This window comes from Tursiops truncatus, chromosome 2, assembly GCF_011762595.2.
Source record: "Tursiops truncatus isolate mTurTru1 chromosome 2, mTurTru1.mat.Y, whole genome shotgun sequence".
In the NCBI taxonomy this organism is placed as follows: Eukaryota; Metazoa; Chordata; class Mammalia; order Artiodactyla; family Delphinidae; genus Tursiops; species Tursiops truncatus.
In genome coordinates, this window is record NC_047035.1 from 88131306 (window position 1) to 88144694 (window position 13389).

A 13389-nucleotide genomic window follows, 5' to 3' on the forward strand; every position below is an offset into this window, starting at 1 on the left:
CAAATGATTTCTAGCTATTATTCTGTCCATGACCAGAGCAAGTTTACAATATGCACTCTGTGGAACAATAAAAGTGATTTGTAAGATTTCAATGTGTGCTTTGGTTAGGCTTATCAAATAAGAGAAAACTTCAGTGAATGCTGAATGAGCAGTTATCTCAGGGGTCGAGGATATGCTTAGGAAACTCATGACTGAGTCTCTTTGCTAACGTGACTTAAAGTCAGGAGGCTCAACAGTCATTTCATTGAAGCATTAGAAGGTAAAGGCTTATTTGTCATTGTTGAACCACACTTTTGTGGAGTAAATAAAATGCTATGGGATTTTTCATGTATTGAGGGATTAGCCAAAGTCCCCAGACAGAGGCCTTCTGAATGGCAAAACTCTACTATGTTGAGTATTTGAACACTTTGCTAGTTCTTTTAACACATGAAATATGAAAATCTTCTATCTCCTTCAATGTGTTTGAAAAAGCACTCAATGCTGGGCACTATTGATTGAAGTGAAACAAATTATTTTTTTGCAACATTTAACGACTAAGATGTGATATTTTGGGGGAAGTCTCTCCTGCTCAAATATTCAAGAGAGATTTATTGTACTTATCTCATGCACCAGGCGTTGTGGCAGGTGTTGGTGATATAATGGTGCAAAAATAAATAACTAAAAGAGATTTTGTGATTATTTGATCATATTTGCTATGAAGGAAAAGAAACAGTGCTATAAATGAGCAGCAGCAGGATGTGACCAGGTCTTTTGATTTCCCTCAAATCAGGGAAAGATTTGAGTTGACACCTGCAGGAGGATGAGTAGGAATTAACTAGCTGAATAGAGAGAGTATTTCAGGGAGAATGAGCAGCAAGAGCTAAAGCCCAGTGGTAGGAAGGTGTATGGAACCAAAGAAGGTTGTTGAGGAGACCAGAGCAGGTCATTGTGACTAAGTGCAGGGAACAGAGAAGGGGAGAAGTGAGAGAAGGGGCTGGAAGTGGGCAGGTCCTGGGCCACGCAGGGCCACACTGGACATACCAAGTATTTCACTATTTGTTTTAAGAGCTGAAGAAGTAATTAAAACTAAGCAAGCCATGAGTACTTCATTTTGGCAAGATCACTCAGGTTTCCATGTTGAAAGGAGGTTTCAAGGGGCAAGAATGTACAGAAGAAGAGCAGTTGGAAAGCGACTGTGGACAACCAGGGAAGAAGTGATGCCAACTTGACGAGGATGGTTCAAAGTATCTGAAATCACCACCAACCTCTCCTCTGAGTTAAGAAAAGAATAAAGTCCCTGTAAAAGGGAAAATCTTGGAAGCAGATGGCCATTTCCTCACCAGTACCACATAGAGAAAGATTTGACAGACTAGTTCTGGCACAGAGGGAGGCCCCAGAGAATGGGTCCTAGGTTAGCAAATTGTAGAACCCAGAATACTTACTTGGAGGCGTGGTCTGAACAGGTGTGGTAGGAGAACCTTGGTAGCTGAGAGTTAGCTGAGGATTCCCCAGACCTCACACCTGGTAGTGCTAATTGGTAGCTAATTAGAACAAAAGAAAAGACAGAGGTCCAAAGGGCCAGCCCTATCTCTTCTCTATGTTGCTCAGTATATGCTCTGCCATGTGTCTTATGAATTCATGAGGACACTTTTAAAAATCATAATTATAGAGTGTAGAGTTGGAAGGGATGTGAGATATCATCTGATATAGTGGTTCTCAAAATGTGGACCAGAGACTTCTGTTTCTGGGATTATGGAATAGAGGCATGTATCCCATTTTCTCCTATTTCTCCTGGTAAGTACACCTAAGCACCTTGGACACTTTGTATAAAGCAAACATAAGACTCTGCAAAACAGAAAAAGAAGGCAGACGGGCCTTAGGACCCTAAGGAATAGCACAGTGATGAATTCCCTTAGTTTTCTCCTAGCTTCATGTATAGCCTTACAGCTGAAGATACTGGCAACCCAGAAATACAAACAGCCACAGACCAAAAAAAAAAAAAAACTTCCAGAAAAAGCCTGGTCTTGGACCCGGCAAGGGGCAACCTGGCAAGACAGAAAACTTTTAGACAGTAATCATTAAACTCTAGTCAAATTATGACCCCTGGACCAGCAGCAGCAGCATCACCTGGGAACTTGTTAAAAATGCAAATTTCTGAGCCCCACCCCAGACTTCCAGAATCAGAAACTTGGGGGTGGAGCTCAGCAATCTGTGTTTTGACAAGTCCTCCAGGTGATTCTGATGACTGCTAAAGTTTGAGAACCACTGGCATGATACAGCTGGTCTTTCTTCAGTTGAGGAAACTTGAGACCAGAGGCTGGTTGATTTGTCCCAAGTAACAGCATGTGTGGAGTCTAGCTCTTGTTGTAGATTTGCCCAGAAAGCCTCTTCTGGTGCTAAAATCTTAGGAGAACAGAGGAAATTTTAAACACATTTGAATTAAGTGTTAACAAGTGTTAACATGTGTATTTTTAAGTACTTGGCACATAGCAGGTGCTAGATAAATATTGTTGAATACTGAACAATTTGTTAGTCTTTGACTCAGCTACAGTTTTAGAGAGGATGCTGAAAGAAAAAGGATCTTTTGGAAAACCTCAAACTAGCATCTGCAAAAGCATCTACAGCATCTGTAAATCCTGTCCCAGTAAAGAGGGCTGCTGCAGGTAAAGGGATTGCATGCTGTTCTTTCACATTCCTGGCCTCTTTTTTTGATTTCCAACCTACATGAAGCTTTATAAATACATGACTTCCTATCATGCTAGGGTTTCTCAACTCTGAGTTATTACCTTCTCCTGATGAAGAAGTGAAGAAAGTCTAGATTCGTGTAGTTCAAGCACTAAGTCTATTCTCCAGGTTAGTTAGAACAAGGGCCTTCAACAAAAGAGCAGCTTGTAATTGTTCCTCCATTGAGTTTTAGCCCCAGCTCACTGAATGATTACATTTATGTCGTTAACATTTTGGTTTAATTGGACTAGCGCAAAACATAAATATCTGCTGCTTGGAAAATAAACATTTTTGTATTTTTAAAATGTTTATTTCAACTGATGCTTACAATTGCCCAGAGACTAAATGGGTTTTTAAAATTTATGTTCAAAGTCATGCCTGCTAGGATGAGTTGATGGAGGCCAAGTCTGAGCCCATAACGTTTTTACAAGCAGTCTTTTAAGAACTCTCTCTGTGCAACTGCTTATGTGTGAGGAGAACTCAAGGGTGACTGTAACTATGGTAGTGCAATTAGGCATCTTGGCCTTGCAGACGCACTAAGGCTACTTAGTCTGGCTGCTCCTGCAATCTCCTATTTTATGTTTTGTACAGCTAGTTGGAAACAGCACTAAAGTTTTGTTTTAGAGATTTCTCAAGCCACTGGGTTCAGCAGATGAAGAGGCGTGATAACTGGGTGAGTATCTGAAAAGGCTACAGAAACATCCTATTCTAATGCTCATCGTGAAAGCCGGGATATAAAAAATGTGGTAGGAAAGTGGAGATGGTGCTTTAGGAAGTACCGGCTCAAGGTGAGACACTTTCTGAGGGGAACAAAAACACACCACTCTAGCATCTGCCTTTTGATGGCTCCTCGATGCTGTTTGCAAGCTCATCGTAACATTCCACTTAGCTCATGAATACAAAGGGGCTGGATGTTGGTTTAGAGCAGCCATTCTCAAGGTGTGGTGCCTGGACCAGCAGCCTCAGCATCACTTGGAAATGTGTTAGAAATACAGATTCTCAGGCCCCACCCCAGACCCACTCAATCAGAAACTGGGGATGGGGCCCAACAATCTGTGTTTTCCTAAGTCCCACAGGTGACTCTGATGGATGCTAGAGTTTGAGAAGCACTGGAGAGAGTGATTTAAAGGAGGGCATGTCTTTTCAAGGGATACAGTATCTCACTGCTGATGTGGAAAATCCGTTCAAAAACTGATTAGGAAATGAGTAACTATGTCAAAGGCAAGAAAGAAGTCTTTTGAGAACGAGAGCGACAAAGCCAATGGCTCTCCTGCTGGATTTAGGAGGAATGAGAAAATTCAAGGGAGGTGAGGAGATATAGACATCTTCTTAAAGAATCAGAAAGTGACTAGCCACTAGGCCCTTGTATAAATATGAAGTTAACTCATTTAGTCACTCTTATATATTCTCTGCCTTCAACTTTCTCTAGGTTATTTGCAGTTAACAATGTTTGTACATCTTGATGAACTTGACGGCGAAACTAAGTGGCAGACACCTCCACTTCTAACCTTTCTTATTGTGGTGTTGAGTGGGGAGTGGTAGGTACAGCTTGTGCATAAATTGTGTCCAGACATCTGAGCATAACTGGGGAAGCACGCCTACCTGAATTTATTACATGAGTGACATGGGAGCCTCCCGGGAAGAAACCCTCATCTCAAAGGAAAAGAGAATTAGACAAGGTTGACCCAGTAACCAGTCTTGAGTCACCAGTGGGATTCTGTCCTGGCAACCATTCATTTGCCCTTGACCAGGAGTTCTGTGAAAGAAAAGGTGGGTTGTCGTAAAAATGGAATGTTGCTTCACATCAACAGCTCAGAGATTTGGGGCATAAATAACACTGCTTTGGCTCCTGCAAGGAAAAGTACAACTCATTTGGGAGAGAGAATGCATCCTTGCTCTTCTGTGAGGAAAATGGCTTTGGTTTTAGGGCATCCAGAACTCCAGGGAACACAGTCAAGTGTTTTCTGCTTTTCAGCAGCATGAGAGTCAGCTGAGGATCCTCAGACCCATGGTGGTGCTAATCTCTGGATGACCTTGGCAGTAGCCCAGGGCCACTAGCATCTTAAAGAAAGTGCTATATTGGGGCTTCCCTGGTGGCGCAGTGGTTGAGAGTCCGCCTGCAGATGCAGGGGACACGGGTTCGTGTCCTGGTCCGGGAAGATCCCACATGCCGTGGAGCGGCTGGGCCCGTGAGCCATGGCTGCTGAGCCTGCACGTCTGGAGCCTGTGCTCTGCAGTGGGAGAGGCCACAACAGTGAGAGGCCCGCGTACTGCAAAAAAAAAAAAAAAAAAAAAAAAGAAAAGAAAATGCTATATAGTGAAGAGTTTACATTTCCCTTCCTGTTTCCTTGGCTGTATTTTCTTGTCACTTTCATATGTGTTTATGGTTGATGGGGAGGGTCTGAGTGGGGTACAGGACACATTTGTTTGTATCTTTATTTCCTCTGTTTCACACTGTAACACCTAGGTCACAGCTCAGTATACATAACAGGTGTTCAGCTAATTATGCTGACTGAGAGACCTGTGAAAGCAAATCTTTTAAGAATGATTTGATGCTTAACAGAAATGTGGCAAGCCTGTGAATTATAAACAAGCTGAGTACATTTACGTAGCCAAATATATCCAACCAACCAGAAACCTTGTGTTCAACTCCCAGTTCTGGGAAGCCAGGAGAAAAAGACTCAAGAAATGTTGAAGTTAGGGGAGCAACAAGGCACATATTCTACCGGGCTCTGTCTGTTTCCCACTTATGATTTCTGCTTGAAAATCCTGCTTAAGACCCAGGCCTTGTTGTGAGGCCAGTGGATGGCCGAGTTCCTTGAACTTGCCTACCTTCCACCACCCCCTCCCTTAGCCCCTCTCTGCTCCCTGCAGCCGGTTCACACCATCTCCATCCTTTGCCTCGCTCCCATTGCTCTAAGTCCTGTGCTTGGGTGGCTTTCTCAAAACAGCCCCTGCATTGCTGTTGGCATGTATGATCTGATGCTTGTGTTTCCTGGTGTTCTCTGTGTTGGCAAGGATCTCTGGGACCAACGATTGCCCAGCTCTCTGCTGTACTTGCTTTGCCCTTGCTGCCACTCTGTTGCCCTCATCCAAGTTCATTTAAGTCAGATTTAGTCTCCAGTGTCAGCCCTACTATGCTCCTTGGTGAGCACACTTATGGCCTTTCCCTGCTACCCCACTTTATGAAATGATACTCAGGTCAAAAGGTGTGCACAGGGCTTCCCTGGTGGCTCAGTGGTTGAGAGTCCACCTGCCGATGCAGGGGACACGGGTTCGTGCCCCGGTCCGGGAAGATCTCACATGCCACGTAGTGGCTGGACCCGTGAGCCATGGCCGCTGAGCCTGCGCGTCCGGAGCCTGTGCTCCACGACGGGAGAGGCCACAACAGTGAGAGGCCCACATACCGCAAAAAAAAAAAAAAAGAAAGAAAGAAATTACTGAACAATAGCTTTGAAAACTTTCTCAGATTATGTGACAAACAGTTTTATAATACAAATGTTTTTTATAATTGACAAAGATATTTACACTATTTTCAATAAAATGTATTCCAGCACCTTGACAAATTATTGTCTAATACTATACAAATATGGCATTAATGAAGAAATGGAAAAAATAAACATCACCATCAGCTTAACTATCAAAATCATCAAGAGTCATTTTAAATTAATGTGATTAAATACAATATGATGTGTGAACAGATTGTTTCCTTGACTTGCTTGTTTAACTTTTAGGCAGCTGGCAATATTGCAGAATTGTTTATTTGTAACTGTACTGTATGCTACGTGTCTAACATAATATGAACATGTTCTTAATAGAATATTCACATTGGGAATTAAATCTCGATGTAGTCAAATTACATTTTTAAGCCTATTGGCCTAATATGAACAAAATACAAACTTGTGATACTTCGAATGTTCCTCTATTTTTATTATGAAATACTTGAATGTATTTCTGTTTTGTGCTAAGCTCTCCACAGTTTGGCTTCATGTTAAGCCTGCTGTAGCAACAGGATTGCCGATGGAAATAAGGGTTACAAGCTTTTTTGGATCACATCCAGCAGGAAAGAGAGAGGAAAATCTCTCCTTGAGGCATGGACTAGGTCTTTCCCTTTAAATTTTATTGGGCTGAACAAATAATAGTCGCCAAGGAAATGCCACACACTAATTAGCTTAAACTATTCAAATTCTCCTGAGTATCCAGAGATGGATTCGGATATCTGAACAACATTGAAATCATATGCAGAGTAAGAAAAGGCTAAATGGATGTTGATGAGGCAATAAATAGTGTCTAGAATGGATGCTGCATTCTTTCTCAAATCCTGATCTTTGCACATAGCGTTTCCTCTGCCTATGATACTTATTGCCTCCCTCTTTACCTGGCTTACTTTTACTTATCTGTCAGCTCTCATCTCCCCCCCCCCCCTTTTTTTTTTTTGTTGGTATGTGGGCCTCTCACCGTTGTGGCCTCTCCCGTTGCGGAGCACAGGCTCGGGACGCGCAGGCTCAGCGGCCGTGGCTCACGGGCCCACTCGCTCCGCGACATGTGGGATCTTCCCGGACCGGGGCACGAACCCGTGTCCCCCGCATCGGCAGGCGGACTCCCAACCACTGCGCCACCAGGGAAGCCCTTTTTTCCCCCATTTTCCCCCCATTTTTATTGAGATATAATCGAGATACAGCACTGTATAAGTTTAAGGTATACCGCATCATGATTTGACTTACATGTATTGTGAAATGATTACTACAGTGTTTAGTTAGAATGTTCCTTTATTTTAAAATGCATCCCTTAAAAATGAATTTCTGCAGATTACAAAGAGTTGGGTGAAGTGAAGAGAAATAGATGTATTGGGGGATTGAAAATTCAAGGTGACTTTTATAAAAAATTGAGTTGCCCTACTTTGGATCAAATGCTAAAAGTTTTCCACTTCCCAGACCTTGCTTTGCAGATGGCAACACAGAACGGTTCTGGTTCAGTTAGTATCCTGCTAGAATGAATTATGAGAGGTCCAGGCATGATTTAGTGACTTGGAGCTGCTGCTTTGAGTTCTGAAAATGGTAAATGTAGTCAGGAAACATCAGAAATAATCACAAAAAATGACCCTATAAATCTTAAACACTTCACTGAAAACAACGTGTCCAGAAAATAATGCTTACCTCATATTAGTGTCTCATGTTTGAGGAAGCAAAGATGCCTTGAGTTATTCAATTGAGCCATTTTGTCAAGCTTAGCTGGCAAATAATCTGTGGCCAGTTGTACCTCGTCTGAAATAACAGACACTAGGATAACACGGACAAACGGGATGACATCTTTAATATACAGTTTAAGTATTTGATGGTGATGGCCTTAGTTTGCTTTACAATAGTGATAGTTCTGGGGGAAAGGTGTTAGAATTTGAAAGAATTAGTACTAGGGAAATGCACTTGACATTTTGTGTGAGATGAATGCTTAAATTTAGGACAGGACCCTGTGGTTAAAAAGCATCCCATACAGAGTTCACTGGAATGGACAAGGTTTAAAACAATTTACTTGATCGAATTTCAAATTAATCAGCCTACAAGCCATCATGTTCACAGTTATTTTTAAATGAAGAATTTAAAATTAACAGAAAAAAATTTCTCCCTAATAATTCTTAATGCCTTGAAAAGTCAGTAATGTTTTCCACAGAAGCTAACAGCTTCAATTATTGTTTCCTCAAAAGCCTTTCCTGACTTACTTGCCAGGACCCTTTCCCTCATTATATACTCTCATAGCACCATGTCTTTTCATACATTTTGTTATTTGATTATTTTATTGGTATCTGTCTCACCCACTTTCATGTGAGGCACATGAAGACAGGAATCTTGGCTGCTTTGTTTGCCATTGTATTTTTAGTGTCTGTACAAGACACAACGGATATTTGTTGACTGAATCATAAATGGATGAGTCTGGTCCATGTCCTGAGGGCCCTTATAGCATACATGGATGGATAGAAACCATGATTTAATGTCACCCAGTAATACCCATAGGGTGATATAAACATGTGCATAGGATACACTAGAGAAATAATGTACCACAAGTTCTGAGAAGGTTTATTTCAAGGAGCAAAGTGACAAAGGACGATGCAGTGACACTACCTCCTCTACACTTAACCGGTCATTTAGTACATCATTTTGATGCATGGAAAGCCACATCTCCCTCTTAATTATTAGGACTTTTTCATGTGCAAGTGACAGAAAACCTAATTCAAGTTGGCTTTTAACAAAAGGGAGTAGAATTCCATTTCTGATAATATGGATATTTAGGTATTTGAACTGACCTTTGCTCTTAAAACAAAAATGCTATGTTAAATAAAAACTATTCTGAAAAGTATTGAAGAGATGCTAAGATGGTGAGGCATTGTTGCAGGAAGGGGACCCCTTCCAGGGCCCGAGCGTGGGCTCTTGTCTAACACTCGGAAATGAATTGTCGTAGGAGACACACGTGCTGACAAAGCAGGAGACTTTATTGGGATGGGGCACCCGGGTGGAGAGCAGCAGTGTAAAGGAACCCAGGAGGACTGCTCTGCCACGTGGCTGGAATGGTGGGTTGAATGCCACGGGTTTAATGGTGATGGGTTCAGCTTCCCCGTTGCCTCTGGCCAGTCATTCTGTTTCAGGGTCCTTCTTGGTGGCGTGTGCATCGCTCAGCCAAGATGGATTCCGGCAAGGAGGATTCTAGGAGGTTGGTGGACATACGGACTGGCATCTCCTCTCTCCTTTTGACCTTTGCCAAATTCTTCCAGTTGGTGGTGGCTTGTTGGTCTGCATTCCTTACCAGGACCTCCTGTCATAAGATAACTCATCAAAGTGGTTACTGGGGTGCCTGGCCAGGGTGGGCTGTTTCAGTCAGTGGTTCCCCTAACAGAATTATAAGGCCAATATCAAAGAGAGTAGGAACCTAGAAAGGTAAATTGAGTGTTAAGTCTTGTTTTGTTCAAAGAACATTCACCAAACCTGTGTTGTGTTGTGTTTGTTTGTTTTTCAGCTTTGTCAGGGACCTCAGAAGACAAAGTGCAGCATTTCCCCAAGATGGGACACCTCGTGGGAGACCCTCCCTCCACGCTGGGACTCCAAAGGCCATTCTTCAGAGTAAGGGTGATCCAGAATTAAATATGTTCTAAATCTCTACCCCCAGGGCCCTGTAGGAAAATTTACCTTCGTGATGAGTGAGCAAGGCAGGGAGGTAAAAGGCCCTGAGAAGTTTCAACAATAGGTTGGCCATCAAGTGAATTTTTAGCTTAAATTTGCGTCACTTTAGTGATCCAACAAGTAGTACAGGATTGGCAGAAGAAAATCCAAATCTCTGGATGAATGTCCCTTTATCCTTGTGTGCTGAAAAAATTCCTACAAGAAAATTTTCAAGTTAAATGACAAGCTCACAGGAAAAAAAAGGGTGTGTGTGTGGGCAACTAAGCACAGAAGAAAATGAAAAACCGCGTCCTGATTTTACTTCTCATTGTAGCAGAGTCTGCTTTTGGGGAGGATCAGATTGAGAAAACAGAATATTAATGTAACTTGACCACATTAACAGATTAAAGGAGAAAAAAATCATGAGATAATCTCAGTAGGTATAGAAAAATACTATCATAGATTTCAGCATGATAAAAACTTTTAAAAAACCTATGAAGAAACTTTCTTACCCTTATCAACAACCACAGTTGGTGAAATGTTCAAAGCTTTCCCTTTGGCTGATAATGTGGCTAACCTTTTATTGCTCTTAATCTCGTAGACTAGACAGGAAAAAACAATTCTAAGTATTTCAATACAGGGAATTAAATACAGGGAAATAATTGCACATGTGAAGAGGAGTTGAGAAACCAAAGAGGGGATGGTGGATTTTACCAGAGATTAGAAACAACAGGAACTCCTTAGGCTGGAGAGATGTGGGGAGGGGGCAGTATTATGAGACCCTAGTCGCTGGAGTCCTCTGGTAGAGGCTAGAACCATGATGTCATGGGGACCACGAAGGGAAGGGCTATGCCTGGCAGGAACTTCCAAGAAGAGACATAGCTGCTGCCAGACACTGTCCTATAGCGGGTAACAAAGAAACTCCCTGGTTTCTCCTCCCATGTTCTAATTTTCCTTCACTACTTCCCCTTGGTCACATTCAACTGAAAACCAGAGGACAAGAAGATCTGTTAATGTAATACACAAATTTATTTCTCTTGGGGTATAGAGCAAGGTGAAGGTTGGATAGTACATCTGGAGGATAAACAGAAACTATGTGGTACAGAGGAGAAACGATTATCACAACATCCAGGCAGGCAGTTACCTCTGGGGGCGGGGGGCGGGGCGAGAGTATACAGGTGCCTTCTGAGATGCTGGCAATATTCAATTTCTTGCCTTGATTGGTGGTTACCTTGCTGTTTGCTTTATTATTGTCTTTAAACCTCACATGAATTTTATGCTTTCTTTTGTGTGTGTGTGATATACCTCACAGAAAGTACCAAAAAGAAAATTCACAGATTTACATAACTGAAAAACTCAGAGGTAGAACTAACTTTAAGTGTATTTTAATCCGGAGGCTTAGTCCTTGACAAAAAGGCTCTTCTCTGTCATCCCACTTCATATTCAGGGTGGCTGCAACAATCTCACCTCTCACCACACAGTTTCTCCCTCCCTTTTTCCCAGAAACTTCCGTAAATATTTCATTGTCTCATTCTGCATCACATGCCGATTCCTGAGCTAGTCAGTGTGGCCAAGGCGAGAGAGGAATCACTTCCACGCAAATTTCATTAGCTGAGTTTGCAGGACAGGTGACTCCTCCAATGGAATCAGTTCCAGCAGGTGGGGGAGATCGGGGGAGGCACATCTCAAGTGATCATTCTTCCACTTCAATCAGTCTTTATCCATCCACCCAGCTCCTGGTTTGATGGCCTCTCACATCTGGTGTAAAGCCTACTAGAACCTGGAGAGAAACAAAAAACGAGGGAGATAGAAACTGAGATCTCTGTGTATTTGTGCTTCTGTTCTGAGTCCTGACACGTTATCCTTGAATAATACTTATCAGTTGTTCCAGGAAATGTTATCGAGTAATTGCTTAAGTCACAGGATAAGTTTCTGTAAGTTGTTTGTTTGCCCCTCCTCCACTACAGTCACCTTAAATAGAGCACCACGTCAGGCTCTGAAAGGGATAAGGGATATAAGCTAACTCTGAGGGAGGCTCCCTGGATGAGTGATGGTAACTAATCTGTGTAGCTTAGACAGTGTAGACCCTGCATGTGGTTTACTGCATATATAAATAATGACTTCAGATATTTAAAACACCCTTACTTATTCATTTCTTTTGAACAAAAAAGACGTATGTATCCTCCATGACTGTATCTTAATATATATTTATTAACCTTTGCTTTGAAACGTATTGAATAAGCTTCTAAACTGCAACTTTAATTGTTGAATACATTTAATGAACCAGAACACAGAAGGGTGTGGCTCAGATTCCATTTCAAGAAAGGATTCATTGCCCCAGCTGCGAGGCATGCTATCAGCAGACTGCTTTCAGCTGTCAGCCCCTTCATAGGTTGCCTCAGCTGTAGAGACATCTTTCTCAAGATCATGCCTTTCTGGGTGGTGTGATGGTTAAAAGTATGTGTCAACTTGGCTAGACCATGAGACCCAGATATTTGGTCAAACTTTATTCTAGATGTTTCTGTGAAGGTATCTTTTTAGAGAGATTAGCATTTAAATCTGTAGACTTTGTGGAGAGCATGTCCTCCATAATGTGGGCGGGTTTAATCCAATCAGCTGAAGGCCTTAATAGAAAAAGGCTGATGGCCCTGGAAGAGGAGAGCGGCTTGCAGCAAACTGCCTTTGGACTCCAACTGCAACGCTTCCCTGCGTCTCCGTCTTGCTGCCTACCCTGCAGATCTCGGACTTACCAGGCCTCTACAACTGCGTAAGCCAATTTTTTCAAGTTAATCTTCCTCTCTTTCTGTATAGAATCCTAACTGTATAGTTGGACTATGTTCGATGACTAATCAAGGTGGGAATATAAAGGTCCAGCCACTTTAACCCAACATGAGAAAACTCTGACGGGTTTGCCCTGCCCGAGTTCCCTCCAGAACTCTAGCTGCCTGAGGCTGTTGGGTTGGTGTTATAGCTTGACTTCTGCTCACTTTAGCTCTCTTCCCCTTCCTTCTACCTGCATTGATCCTAAGGGCACTCCCTAATACAGCGGTCCCCAACCTTTTTGGCGCCAGGGATTGGTTTCGTGGAAGACAATTTTTCCACGGGACAGGGGTGGGCGGCGATGGTTCAGGCGGTAATGGGAGCGACGGGGAGAGGCAGATGAAGCTTCGCTTGCTGACCCGCCGCTCACCTCCTGGTGTGCGGCCTGGCTCCTAACAGGCCTCGGATTGCTACTGGTCCACGGCCTGGGGGTTGGGGACCCCTGCCCTAATAAAACATCCTGAGTACTAATCTCACTCAGGGTCTGCTTCTCGGAGAACGTAGCTTACAACAAAAGGAAAGTAAAATGTATAAGGAAAATATAATAATTACCATTCTTCCTGAAAAAATATTCTAAGTTCTAGAAGGAAGATATAAGAGACAAAACAATTGTGGTCTGGGCTGAAAAACAAGTTGACTCTGTAAAGGAGTTCCCTAGTTTGGAAATAGAAAGGAAAGGGATGGGAAAACTTATCACTGAGATGCTAATCTTTTCCAT

General features: G+C 42.5%; 1 long non-coding RNA gene across 1 annotated transcript in view; it reads left to right on the forward strand.

Annotated features, from left to right (window-relative positions):
• LOC141278012 (uncharacterized) overlaps positions 1 to 13389 on the forward strand; it is a 241627-nt gene that overhangs the window by 120885 nt on the left and 107353 nt on the right. The window contains exons 4-5 of the long non-coding RNA XR_012330093.1: positions 9709 to 9812; positions 12468 to 12618. This is a non-coding gene — a long non-coding RNA (uncharacterized lncRNA). The remainder of the gene's footprint in view (positions 1 to 9708; positions 9813 to 12467; positions 12619 to 13389) is intronic.